Below are 11,500 nucleotides of genomic sequence, written 5' to 3' on the forward strand. Positions count from 1 at the left end.
AAGGGTACTTTTGTACCACCAACTGATCCCTCCTTCCTGTTCCCTTCGTGAATGGCGCATGGAAAGAATGGTTGTTGGCAAGCCTCTGTATTAACTCTAATTTCTCGAATTTTCTCAAAATAGTCATTTCGCGAGAAGTATGTGGGAGGAAGTTATATGTTGTTTGAGTCTTCCTGGAAAGCACTCTCTTGAAATTTCAATAGTAAAGCTTATCGTGATGCACAACGGCTCTCTGGTAGCGCCTCACCTGGAGTTTGTTGAGTCTGCATAGCACTCGCGCCGACCAAACACGTCCGTGACGAAACGCGCCGCTCTTCGTTGGATCTCCTGCATCTCATCTATCAGTCACCTGTTAAGGGTCCCAGACGTATGAACAATACTCAAGAATTGGTCGAACAAGTTCCTTGTAGGCCACTTCTTTAGTGGATGAATTACATTTCCTTAAGATTATTCCTACGAATTTCGGTACAGCATCTACTTTTCTTACTATTTGTTTTATGTGGTCACTCCACTTAAGGTCACACCGCATAGATAATCTAGGTATTTTACGATGGTTACAGTTTCCATCAGTTTGTCATCATTAGTGTAGTTGTGGATTTCTTGTTCTAGGTATGCGCAGTATGTTACATTTATTTAAGTTCAGGGTCAACTGCCCAGGTCCGAAAGAAAAAGAGAACACGGTTTAATTGTCCGCTCCTGATTCATCGTTCCGCTCAGTGGCTGCGGTATCTTGTTATAACGTGAAACCTCATCCGTAAGATACCCCGTGACACACGCAGAGGTGAAATACCATGTGTTTGCTGCAGGGGTTTTTGCTCCACGTTTCCTCACCTGATTTATACCTTCCTCCCAATCCCTTGTATAGAATTATCGGAGCTATTAACTGACCGTTAGTTCGTTACGTTATCACCTCTCCTCTCCTTGCCGGCCAAATGATTCCTTTTACCGCTTGGATTCGAACGGGCTACTTCGAATTGAGCGCCAACTTGCAGCGGAGCCTTAGCTAACGCGGCTGCGGAGGTGGATATTGTTATAATAATAATAATAATAATTTTGTTTGGCTCAACGGCCTGATACAAGTCTCTCAATTGGACGCCACTGATCCTAGTAATACTACCGGAGATAGAAAAAAATCTTTGGTTCGACCGGAATTCGAACCTGCGCCCATTTGGTTTCCAGGCACGCGCTTTTACACCGTTTTTAATATAATTTTCGTTTTTTTTATTTTTCCTTCTTTTTTTCTGTTTTGTTTTATTTTCTTTGTTTCTTACGTTTTAAAAATGTGGAACGCTTCACGATTTTTCGTGCCATCCTCGCGCACAGGCAGTGCCAATATTCTCTGTATCGTTACAATTTTAGTGTATGTGCTGTCGAAGCAAGTACATTTGTAGATCACAAGCCCTGTAATTTTTGTGATTGGACGCAACCGTAGTACTCAATAGGTTCTCCATTCCGTCAACAGATGGCACTGCTAGCTTCAGACGATATGGAAAGGGGGATAGTACTCAATAGGTTTTCCATTTCGTCAACAGATGGCAGTGCTTGTTTCAGAAGGTCTGGAAAAGGTATTTAGTGTTTGTGCTAGAGAACGCGCAACGTCATGGCCTCGTCATTTAAAAGAGGCCGAAGGTCGTAACGAACCCACGATTTAAGCAGTGTTTCGTGACAATTACGGGAACTCGAAGTCGAAGATAACTGCATATAGAAAGATCCAGAACGCAAGTGGGCTGCAAGGTCTGCACAAGAGTACTGTTTTCTTTTTCCCTTTTCCCCCAAATAAGATCGCATATCTATTTTATTAAATCGATTAGTCAGCCCCGGCAGCTACATAGTCAGTGCGCCAGTTTGCTAACCGAAGGGGCCCTGTTCGATTCCCGGTCGAGGTTGCGGCTTTCTCCGATTCGGGATCGCATCGTCATAACTGACATTCCACTGTTGAGATGGATACATAGGCATAGATAAAAAAAGGGCAGATATAGTAGACCTACGTGATGTTCTGGTTTGGATCATAGAGGTTATTGGACCCCAATATCGTAGCAGACGACGGATTCCAATAGAATAGGCGACAGCTGCCACCTTCCTCACGCAGAGTATTGAATTAAACGCAGCCCTATTCGATTTTTTGATGATAGATTTTTTTTATCAGAGCTTATGTTGCGCCGAAATTAATAGTAAACATTATTACAAAAATGGTTCAAGTGGCTCTGAGCACTAGGGGACTCAACTTCTGAGGTCATCAGTCCCATAGAACTTAGAACTACTTAAACCTAACTAACTCAAGGACATCACACACATCCATGCCCGAGGCAGGATTCGAACCTGCGACCGTAGCGGTTGCGCGGTTCCAGACGGTAGCGCCTAGAACCGCTCGGCCAAACATTATTACAGCTTACCTGAAGAAATACAGGAAACTTGCACAAATTTATCAGTTTCTCTTAGGGATCTAATAAAGTTTCATGCCTCTGAAAAACACAAACTTAACACGATGATCTGTGAGAGCTATCATGTCAGTTGAGCTGTCCGTTCTTTTGCGCAGTGGGCGGTCTGGTATTTGTTAACAATGAACTAGCAGGACTGTTAAAAGAACAGAGTACTCTAACATGCAGGCATGCAGACGCACTAGCTCACACACAAACACATACACGTCTAAACGAACGAGCAACAGAGATGAGTGTATAAGAACGCCTGTTTGAATGCAGCCACATCAAGAAGGTAAAACCCTATTCCGGGTTAACCGTTGCACTCAGGAGGCAGCAGAATGCTCTTCAACAGAGCAGCGCAAAAAAAATATGTGTGATCAGTCGATTAAGTGTTGTTATTGGTATCAAAACGAGTTGTATCGACTGGTCACTGTTACAGAGCATTGCAAAAAGGCAGTAACTAATTCTACTACAGTGGATTGCTGTTAATTTTCTTCACAGTGTAAATACAATGTAGCCTCCTTGTTTTAAAAGGCTGTGTGCGTACGTGTTTGGATTTCTGGCAAATGTAATCTGAGGTCATAAGTATATTTCTTGAGAAGCTCTAATCAATAGCAAAAAACTAAATTTTGACTCATTTTCCCCAATTCTTTGCTTTTGGTTTTGGGGATTTTCTTCTTTCGCGGCCATTCTTTAATAAATTTGCAAGTGTATTTTGCGTTACTTTTTCTCCAGCTTTAATAATTTCTATAGAAACACTGTCATCCTCTTGTGCGTTTCTTTTCCTCACATCTCTGGCTTTATACCATTACTTCTACTTCTTGAGTATTGTTATTAGCTGTGTGGGTAGTGACTTACTCCAAGTTAAAATTAATGTTTCTCAGATGTCGCAGTGAGCCGAAAAAGCTGTAGGGAGTACAAAATTTTAAATACTGTCATGTACAACAGTGGCGTAACCAGTTGGATTTTATCCGTGTGTGGGCACAAAGGAAAACTCAACTCATGGCGCAATTGAAGACACCACCTGCGTCTAACAATGATGAATCCAAAATTATGTGTACGTATAATCGCTACCTGTCATTCATGCTCTGTTGATTGCAGTTTCACTCTATATTATATTTCGTCCCATGAAAACGTGGTCATCTACAGTGAAATGTATCCTTCTCATATTTTTAGCGTAATGCTGAACAGTATTTTACCTCAAAATCTGACGTGAACTAACCTTTTCTACGTTGCTGCCAATGGAACCTGTAGCCTACTCTCTCTTTCTTACGAGAGGCACGTCATACCTTTTGAAGTCATTAAAAGCAAAGCATTTTAAAATTAAGCCTAGCGAAAAGGGAAATTTAATTGATGTAAATAATTCGGCAAAGTAAGCTGAGGCTAATATATTATCACGGCAGCTACACATACGGAAATGAGTTACCTCTACCCTCGAATCAAAGGATAGTGATGTATTTCCCGTTACTTCTGCTATTGTAATTTATGAAGTACTTGTCCTCAATAAAATACGTAACGATCTGCGTACTATCAAACTAATGAAGTTGCAAATATATTACTTCAGATTCCCGAACGTAGTACCGTAAATTACATGTAGATGCAGTTTTCAGAACGGTCATATTCATTGTGAATGAAATACAACTTAAGGAAAATATTACATGTCGTTTTAAAAGCGGTTGCTTAACCAAAAAGATTATTGAAATAAAACGGAGTACATGAGATAAATCTCATACGATATTTTTCGGATGAGCGACACGTAATCAGCCACGAAGCTACTTTTACGTCCTGTTTTACTGTCCAATTCGTGCAGTTATTATTACGAAACGTTCATTTAGGAACGAGAAAACATTCTTTTGAGAGCGAACAATATCGATTTGCAGTGCCGCGGAACTAACTCATTATGAGAGGAACAGATGGCACTAGCAACGAGAACTACGCCGAGTTCTCGTTCTCTCTCAAAGATGGCAGGAGAATGCATGCAACGGCGCAGACTGACATGCGTTAAAAAGATTTAGAGGACGCACGCATTGTTGATATACTGCGTAACCATCACGTAGTAGAGCACAAATAGTAATAAAGAAACACGTGTCACACAGCATAGGAAAAAATCAAGTATGCGGCCTAGCTATTAATTTTTTAGCGGCAATGACCAGACACGCAAACTCGCCTGACATTTCCTTCCAATCAGTTCTGTCGGTACAATATTAATGAACAGAGGGAGCTTGTTGATAGGGTTTTGAATTATTAGCCGCGCGTGATGCTTGACTGACAGTTTCTTCGGCCGCGCTAGCCGTCCGAAGCGAATCAAATTAACTTCATCGGATTTCAGTACGCACCCTCGCTGAATTTATTATGGCTGACATTTGTAGCAGCACATGCATGCGTATGTCTCAAAGTAACATGCAGGGCTTGTCAAGGATGGTTCTTCCCAGGGGGGCTCACGGACGTGAGCGGCATGAAACTGTTGCGTGGAATATATCTGAGTTACAGCTATTTAAGCACGTACGTGGTTAGAAAGCAAAACTTCAGGAACGAGTGAGCGCAGTGACGCGCTTGTGATTGAGGGATGTTGTCCTGTCAGAGAGAGGACGTCATCGTTTGAATTTTTTTAACAATTGACTTCAGAGGAGTTAGTTTTTTATGTAAAGTGCATAAGCAGCATAAGGAATGTCGAGTTAATTTTATCACAGAAGAAGACTAAATAAATACTTTAACGATATCAATTTTGAAATCCGCGTTCTCCAAAATAATAGCTCGTTTTAGCATGTTGCTTTACGAGGATACAGACTACAATGCGATGACAATTCACTATCTACATCTACATTTATACACCGCAAGCCACCCAACGGTGTGTGACGGAGGGCACTTTACGTGCCACTGTCATTACCTCCCTTTCCTGTTCCAGTTCGCGAGAAGAACGACTGCCGGAAAGCTTCAGTGTGAGCTCTAATCTCTCTAGTTTTACATTCGTGACCTCCTCGGGAGGTATAAGTAGGGGGAAGCAATATATACGATACCTCATCCACAAACGCACCCTCTCGAAACCTGGACAGTAAGCTACACCGCGATGCAGAGAATCTCTCTTGCAGAGTCTGCCACTCGAGTTTGCTAAACACCTCCGTAACGCTATCACGCTTACCAAATAACCGTGTGACGAAACGCGCCGCTCTTCTTTGGATCTTCTCTATCTTCTCTGATGACCCGACCTGGTACGGATCCCACACTGATGAGCAATACTCAAGTATAGGTCGAACGAGTGTTTTGTAAGCCACCTCCTTTGTTGATGGACTACATTTTCGAAGGACTCTCCCAATGAATTTCAACCTGGCACCCGACTTACCAACAATTAATTTTATATGATCATTCCACTTCAAATCGTTCCGTACGCATACTCCCAGATATTTTACAGAAGTAACTGGTACCAGTGTTTGTTCTGCTATCATATAATCATACAATAAAGGATCCTTCTTTCTACGTATTCGCAACACATTACATTTGTCTCCGTTAAGGCTCAATTGCCACTCCCTGCACCAAGTGCCTATTCGCTGCAGATCTTCCTGCATTTCGCTGCAATTTTCTAATGCTGCAACATCTTCAACACTATGTGTGCAATGGGGAACATGTGACTGCAACTGCATTCGATTAATGTTTGTCTATCCCTAAGCACTACAGTGTTTGCAAAACCGCAACGCGGAAATAAAACACAGTTGTTCTGAAATATGAAGTGTATCGTGCGATGTACGAGTGTGCAACCAGCTTGCTTCTAATGAAAATATCATTTTAGGAAATTACTTCGTAAAGTAATTTGTCTCGATGTCTACATTCCGATTCCAGTCCTCGCAGCACCGTGTTAAGTTCATCGTTGTTGTTTTCATGAAGCTTCATGGAAGTCCTTTCGCTGGAAATTCATTGTGTTTCTTAGTTTCCTCACTTTCCCTTCTGCCCAGAGGGCGTACAGTTGTAAAACAATGGACAACGGTTCACATACATAGCCGTTCGACCATCCAGACTGAGAATTTCCGTATTTTGCCTAGGCCGTTTAAGGGAAGTGCAAGGCTGTCTCCTGTGAAAATACAAGGCCGAATCTATCCCCCATCGCTAGCTTGTGCTCTGTCCCGAGCGACCTAGTCATGGACTAGACATTTAATCCTAATCTTCCTTCCTGTTCTTTCTTTACTCTCGCATGTTTAATCGTCTACTCACTCGACACAAAGAAAACTAGACTTATCACAGGGGATCCATGATTATTCCCGTGCCGACAAGGAATGCCTACTGGGATACCCTATCTACCCAGGTCGATAGCCACCCCTTCACCTACCGCCACGGCCACAGACCATGTCTGAGGCTGTGGAGGCCCACGTCCCTTCTGCCACCATCCACCCCCACCGTCCTACCTTACCCACACAGGCCGACGTCCCTTCTGCCACCATCCACCCCCACTGTCCTATCTTACCCCCACAGGCCGACATCCCTCCTGTCGGTATCCACCCCCACTGTCCTACCTTACCCCCACAGGAAGACGTCAGTTCTGCCACCGTCCACCACCACCGTCCTACCTTACCCCCACAGGCCGACGTCCCTTCTGTCGGCATCGACCTCCACTGTCCGACCTTACCCCCACAGGCCGACGTCCCTTCTGCAACCATCCACCCCCACTGTCCTACCTTACCCTCACAGGCCGACGTCCCTTCCGCCACCATCCACCCCCACCGTCCTACCTTACCCTCACAGGCCGACGTTCCTTCTGCCACCATCCACCCCCATCGTCCTACCTTACCCCCATAGGCCGACGCCTCTTCTGCCACCATCCACCCCCAAAGTCCTACCTTACCCCCACAGGCCGATGTCCCTTCTGTCGGCATCGACCTCCACTGTCCTACCTTTTCCCCACAGGCCGACGCCCCTTCTGCCACCATCCACCCTCACCGTCCTACCTTACCCTCACAGGCTGACGTCCCTTCTGCCACCATCCACCCCCACCGTCCTACCTTACCCTCACAGGCCGACGTTCCTTCTGCCACCATCCACCCCCACCATCCTACCTTACCCCCACAGGCTGACGTCCCTTCTGCCACCATCCATCCCCACTGTCCTACCTTACCCCCATAGGCCGACGCCCCTTCTACCACCATCCACCCCCACAGTCCTACCTTACCCCCACAGGCCGACGTCCCTTCTTTCGGCATCGACCTCCACTGTCCTACCTTTTCCCCACAGGCGGACGTCCCTTCTGCCACCATCCACCCCCACCATCCTACCTTACCCTCACAGGCCGACGTCCCTTCTGCCACCATCCACCCCCACCGTCCTACCTTACCCCCATAGGCCAACGTCCCTTCCGCCACCATCCACCCCCACCGTCCTACCTTACCCTCACAGGCCGACGTTCCTTCCGCCACCATCCACCCCCACCGTCCTACCTTACCCCCATAGGCCGACGCCTCTTCTGCCACCATCCACCCCCAAAGTCCTACCTTACCCCCACAGGCCGACGTCCCTTCTGCCACCATCCACCCCCACCATCCTACCTTACCCTCACAGGCCGACGTTCCTTCTGCCACCATCCACCCCCACCATCCTACCTTACCCTCACAGGCTGACGTCCCTTCTGCCATCATCCATCCCCACTGTCCTACCTTACCCCCATAGGCCGACGCCCCTTCTACCACCATCCACCCCCACAGTCCTACCTGACCCCCACAGGCCGACGTCCCTTCGTTCGGCATCGACCTCCACTGTCCTACCTTTTCCCCACAGGCGGACGTCCCTTCTGCCACCATCCACCCCCACCATCCTACCTTACCCTCACAGGCCGACGTCCCTTCTGCCACCATCCACCCCCAACTGTCCTATCTTACCCCCACAGGCCGACATCCCTCCTGTCGGTATCCACCCCCACTGTCCTACCTTACCCCCACAGGAAGACGTCAGTTCTGCCACCGTCCACCACCACCGTCCTACCTTACCCCCACAGGCCGACGTCCCTTCTGTCGGCATCGACCTCCACTGTCCGACCTTACCCCCACAGGCCGACGTCCCTTCTGCAACCATCCACCCCCACTGTCCTACCTTACCCTCACAGGCCGACGTCCCTTCCGCCACCATCCACCCCCACCGTCCTACCTTACCCTCACAGGCCGACGTTCCTTCTGCCACCATCCACCCCCATCGTCCTGCCTTACCCCCATAGGCCGACGCCTCTTCTGCCACCATCCACCCCCAAAGTCCTACCTTACCCCCACAGGCCGATGTCCCTTCTGTCGGCATCGACCTCCACTGTCCTACCTTTTCCCCACAGGCCGACGCCCCTTCTGCCACCATCCACCCTCACCGTCCTACCTTACCCTCACAGGCTGACGTCCCTTCTGCCACCATCCACCCCCACCGTCCTACCTTACCCTCACAGGCCGACGTTCCTTCTGCCACCATCCACCCCCACCATCCTACCTTACCCCCACAGGCTGACGTCCCTTCTGCCACCATCCATCCCCACTGTCCTACCTTACCCTCATAGGCCGACGCCCCTTCTACCACCATCCACCCCCACAGTCCTACCTTACCCCCACAGGCCGACGTCCCTTCTGTCGGCATCGACCTCCACTGTCCAACCTTACCCCCACAGGCCGACGTCCCTTCCGCCACCATCCACCCCCACCGTCCTACCTTACCCTCACAGGCCGACGTTCCTTCTGCCACCATCCACCCCCATCGTCCTACCTTACCCCCATAGGCCGACGCCTCTTCTGCCACCATCCACCCCCAAAGTCCTACCTTACCCCCACAGGCCAATGTCCCTTCTGTCGGCATCGACCTCCACTGTCCTACCTTTTCCCCACAGGCGGACGTCCCTTCTGCCACCATCCACCCCCACCATCCTACCTTACCCCCACAGGCTGACGTCCCTTCTGCCACCATCCATCCCCACTGTCCTACCTTACCCCCATAGGCCGACGCCCCTTCTACCACCATCCACCCCCACAGTCCTACCTGACCCCCACAGGCCGACGTCCCTTCTTTCGGCATCGACCTCCACTGTCCTACCTTTTCCCCACAGGCGGACGTCCCTTCTGCCACCATCCACCCCCACCATCCTACCTTACCCTCACAGGCCGACGTCCCTTCTGCCACCATCCACCCCCACCATCCTACCTTACCCTCACAGGCCGACGTTCCTTCTGCCACCATCCACCCCCACCATCCTACCTTACCCCCACAGGCTGACGTCCCTTCTGCCACCTTCCATCCCCACTGTCCTACCTTACCCCCATAGGCCGACGCCCCTTCTACCACCATCCACCCCCACAGTCCTACCTTACCCCCACAGGCCGACGTCCCTTCTGTCGGCATCGACCTCCACTGTCCAACCTTACCCCCACAGGCCGACGTCCCTTCTGCCACCATCCACCCCCACCATCCTACCTTACCCTCACAGGCCGACGTCCCTTCTGCCACCATCCACCCCCACCATCCTACCTTACCCTCACAGGCCGACGTTCCTTCTGCCACCATCCACCCCCACCATCCTACCTTACCCCCACAGGCTGACGTCCCTTCTGCCACCATCCATCCCCACTGTCCTACCTTACCCCCATAGGCCGACGCCCCTTCTACCACCATCCACCCCCACAGTCCTACCTGACCCCCACAGGCCGACGTCCCTTCTTTCGGCATCGACCTCCACTGTCCTACCTTTTCCCCACAGGCGGACGTCCCTTCTGCCACCATCCACCCCCACCATCCTACCTTACCCTCACAGGCCGACGTCCCTTCTGCCACCATCCACCCCCACCGTCCTACCTTACCCCCATAGGCCAACGTCCCTTCCGCCACCATCCACCCCCACCGTCCTACCTTACCCTCACAGGCCGACGTTCCTTCCGCCACCATCCACCCCCACCGTCCTACCTTACCCCCATAGGCCGACGCCTCTTCTGCCACCATCCACCCCCAAAGTCCTACCTTACCCCCACAGGCCGACGTCCCTTCTGCCACCATCCACCCCCACCATCCTACCTTACCCTCACAGGCCGACATTCCTTCTGCCACCATCCACCCCCACCATCCTACCTTACCCCCACAGGCTGACGTCCCTTCTGCCACCATCCATCCCCACTGTCCTACCTTACCCCCATAGGCCGACGCCCCTTCTACCACCATCCACCCCCACAGTCCTACCTGACCCCCACAGGCCGACGTCCCTTCTTTCGGCATCGACCTCCACTGTCCTACCTTTTCCCCACAGGCGGACGTCCCTTCTGCCACCATCCACCCCCACCATCCAACCTTACCCTCACAGGCCGACGTCCCTTCTGCCACCATCCACCCCCACCGTCCTACCTTACCCCCATAGGCCAACGTCCCTTCCGCCACCATCCACCCCCACCGTCCTACCTTACCCTCACAGGCCGACGTTCCTTCCGCCACCATCCACCCCCACCGTCCTACCTTACCCCCATAGGCCGACGCCTCTTCTGCCACCATCCACCCCCAAAGTCCTACCTTACCCCCACAGGCCGACGTCCCTTCTGCCACCATCCACCCCCACCATCCTACCTTACCCTCACAGGCCGACGTTCCTTCTGCCACCATCCACCCCCACCATCCTACCTTACCCCCACAGGCTGACGTCCCTTCTGCCACCATCCATCCCCACTGTCCTACCTTACCCCCATAGGCCGACGCCCCTTCTACCACCATCCACCCCCACAGTCCTACCTGACCCCCACAGGCCGACGTCCCTTCTTTCGGCATCGACCTCCACTGTCCTACCTTTTCCCCACAGGCGGACGTCCCTTCTGCCACCATCCACCCCCACCATCCTACCTTACCCTCACAGGCCGACGTTCCTTCTGCCACCATCCACCCCCACCATCCTACCTTACCCCACAGGCGGACGTCCCTTTTGCCACCATCCACCCCCACCGTCCTACCTTACCCCCATAGGCCAACGTCCCTTCCGCCACCATCCACCCCCACCGTCCTACCTTACCCTCACAGGCCGACGTTCCTTCTGCCACCATCCACCCCCATCGTCCTACCTTACCCCCATAGGCCGACGCCTCTTCTGCCACCATCCACCC

At 50.7% G+C, this 11,500-nt stretch overlaps 1 non-coding gene across 1 annotated transcript; it reads right to left on the reverse strand.

Moving 5' to 3' along the window:
- Positions 1–1,276: 1,276 nt before the first annotated feature.
- LOC126274944 (U6 spliceosomal RNA) lies at positions 1,277–1,383 on the reverse strand. Its single transcript, XR_007550487.1, has one exon. It is a non-coding gene; the product is annotated as a U6 spliceosomal RNA (small nuclear RNA).
- Positions 1,384–11,500: the final 10,117 nt, after the last annotated feature.

The sequence above is a fragment of the Schistocerca gregaria genome, chromosome 5, assembly GCF_023897955.1.
Source record: "Schistocerca gregaria isolate iqSchGreg1 chromosome 5, iqSchGreg1.2, whole genome shotgun sequence".
In the NCBI taxonomy this organism is placed as follows: Eukaryota; Metazoa; Arthropoda; class Insecta; order Orthoptera; family Acrididae; genus Schistocerca; species Schistocerca gregaria.